Consider the following 3459-nt stretch of genomic DNA (forward strand, 5'->3'; position numbering starts at 1 on the left):
AACCCGCCGTGGCCGCCATGGCCACCGCGGGCGAAGAAGAAAAAAAAAAAAAATCGGCCGCCATGGTCTGCGGCCCGCCGCTAAGCGGCCCCGGCCACTGCCAGCGGCGCCAGCCGCGCCACCCACGGCGCCCGCAGCACGGCCTGCGGCCGACGCCCCTGCGGCCCGCGACCACGGGCTGCGGCCGCACCCCGCGGCCGACCCCCGGCCTCCGGCCCCGCCTTGTGGCCGCCCCGCAGCCTGCGGCCATGTCTACGGCTGGCGGCGGCGGTTGCGCCGCCGTCGTTTAGGAGAGAAGGGGCCACTGGTTTTGGCCCCCTTCTCTTTTCGTTTGGGGAAGAAGATGAATAGTGTTGGGTTTCGGGTTTCGGGTTTTCTAAACCCGCAATCCGAATCCGGTTAATAAAAAAAAAAAAAAGGTGAAGGGATTAACAGGTTCCGGGTTATTGGGTTTCGACCCGCAACCCGAAACCCGAATCCTTTTGACTAAACTGTGAGTTTTGCAAAGAAACCCCTGACAATATGTTATTCTGAACAAGGGGATTCCGAAATTCATCTATGGTCCCCAGCCGAAAGTTAAATTACAGAAAGGTGCTAAAGTATATTTATTTGATCCCTGTACTTAGGATTCATTACAGAACGGTACACTGATTATTACATATTGGTCTCCGTAATGAATTTATTACATAAATGATCAATTTATATGCTTTCTTATGATGATACATGATTGTTTAAATTATTCATATTTTTCATGATAAAAGGATGATATATGCATGAGACGAGCCAAAGCATCTTATATATAAATGATTAAATTTTTGCATATTTGTGGTGACGAGCCAAAGCATCCCATAACTTTTAGAATGCTTTAGTTTAATTTAATCAATAAAGAGTCTTTTTATCATTATCTCATGAAATTGAATAGTTGCATCATATATAATGAACCGGCCCCAAAGGGAAATCATTATACAAAGTTAATGATGGGATGAAATAATGTTATTAGTATGATATTTATGATGAAATCTTGTTGCCCAAAGGCCTTGAATTCTTCATTAATATTGAACAATATCTAGTAAAATTTTATCCATTGAATAACGGTGTCTAAGAAAAGCTTGTCAAAAAGGCATACGTGCCTAAGAAAGGCTGGTACTTAAGTGAGCCTAGTGCTCCACCACCGATCTGGAGCTGATCTGGCTGTTATTCTTTGGATTTTTCCAACTAAAGTTCATTAAATATCATACTTAATGCATTAGTTTTATCGTAAAGGGGTAAATCATGTAAAGTTAATTTTGATTTACTCACTAAATTGCTAATATGGGTTAGTGATTTAGATAAGGTTTTAGCGTAATTATAGCATGCATATTGATAGTAAGCATATGTTTTTGCAGCTTTGTTTCCGACAGTTTTTTCACAATCCACATCATGCATCCCAATACTTAATGGTTCAAATTTCTCGGAATGGAAAGAAAGACTGACATTTACTTTAGGGTGCATGGATATTGATCTGGCACTTCGTGAGGACATGCCACTTGTCCCCACAGAGGAAACTACGCCAGAGGAGAAAAAGTTGTATGAGAGGTGGGAGCGGTCAAACCGCTTAAGTCTTTTACTCATACAAAATCATATCTCCAGAAAGATAAGGGGTTCAATTCCTGATTGCAAAACTGCAAAAGAATTCTTAACAGCAGTAGAAGAGCAATTTGTGAGTTCAAAGAAAGCCCTAGCCAGCACCTTAATATCAAGGTTTGCTTCCTTGAAGTATAATGATAATGGTGGCATACGCGAGCACATTATGGAATTACGTGACATCGCTGCCCAATTAAAATCATTGGAAGTAGACATGTCAAAGACTTTTCTTGTACACTTTGTTCTTAATTCTCTGCCTATGGAATATGCACCATTTAAGATCTCATACAACACACATATAGAAAAATGGACTATGAATCAACTTCTAGCCATGTGTGTTGATGAAGAGCAGAGAATAAAACAAGAGAGGCAAGAGAGTGTTTATCTCACCTCTCATAAGGGAAAAGGACATAAAGAGGTCGGCGGTACCAGTCATCATATTCCTGTTAAGAAGAAGAAAATGAAAGTGTCAGCCAAAGTGACTGATAAAAGGCAAATAAAGTGCTTCTTCTGTAGGAAACAGGGACATTTGAAAAAGGACTGCATCAAGTACAAGAAATGGCTCGAAAAGAAAGGTACTTTTCTTTCCTTAGTGTGTTATGAATCAAATTTTATAGATGTACCTCATAACACATGGTGGATTGACTCTGGTGCTACTATCCATATATGTAAAACTTTGCAGGGATTATTGAACAAAAGAATTCCAACGGAAAGTGAACGAAGCATCATAATGGGAAATAAGATGCGTTCACATGTGGAAGCAGTTGGAACGTTCAAATTGACCTTAAAGACTGGCCATATTTTGTATCTAGAAAATACCTTCTATGTACCCGAATTTTCAAGAAACTTGATATCTATTTCGAAACTTGTTTCCTTTGGATATACCATTTCATTTGGACGGTCATTTGTAAACCTTTCTTTGAATAATATTATTATTGGTAATTGCTTGTTAGAGGATGGTTTATTCAAATTAGACCTTGATACATCCTTTGAGCTATCCCTTTTATCCCTGCAAAATAAAGAACATTATGGATTAAAATGTAGCATGATAAACGAAACTTCCTCTATGTTATGGCACCGAAGATTAGGTCATATCTCTATAAAAAGAATCAAGAGATTAGTAAATGATGAAATTTTACCAACTCTTGACTATGGTGATTTTGAAACTTGTTTAGACTGCATCAAGGAAAAGCAGACTAACAAGTTTAAGAAAGGTGCCATAAGAAGCACAAATTTATTGGATCTTATACATACAGATATATGTGGGCCATTTTCGACCCCATGTTTTACTGGTCATAAATATTTTATCACCTTTATTGATGATTACTCACGCTATGGGTATCTCTACTTGCTGCACGATAAGGCTGAGGCATTAAATGCATTTAAGCTTTTCAAGACAGAGGTAGAGTTACAACTTGATAAAAAGATTAAAGTTGTGAGATCAGATAGAGGTGGTGAATACTACGGTAGGTATACTGAAACAGGACAATATTTAGGTCCATTTGCTCGATTTCTTCAAGAGCAAGGTATAGTTGCACAATACACTATGCCTGGTACTCCTGATCAAAATGGAGTAGCGGAAAGAAGAAACCGAACATTAATGGAGATGGTAAGAAGTATGATTAGTCACTCAACTCTCCCAATTTCTCTGTGGGGTGATGCCTTAAAAACTGCTGCGTATATTCTAAACAGGGTTCCTACTAAAGCTATCCCAAAAACACCCTATGAAGTTTGGACAGGTAGGAAACCTAGTTTGAGACATCTACACATTTGGGGGTGTCAAGCTGAGGCAAGGGTGTACAACCCACAAGAGAAAAAGTTGGACTTTAGAACCAT

Source organism: Phoenix dactylifera, chromosome 6 (assembly GCF_009389715.1).
Source record: "Phoenix dactylifera cultivar Barhee BC4 chromosome 6, palm_55x_up_171113_PBpolish2nd_filt_p, whole genome shotgun sequence".
Lineage (NCBI taxonomy): Eukaryota > Viridiplantae > Streptophyta > Magnoliopsida > Arecales > Arecaceae > Phoenix > Phoenix dactylifera.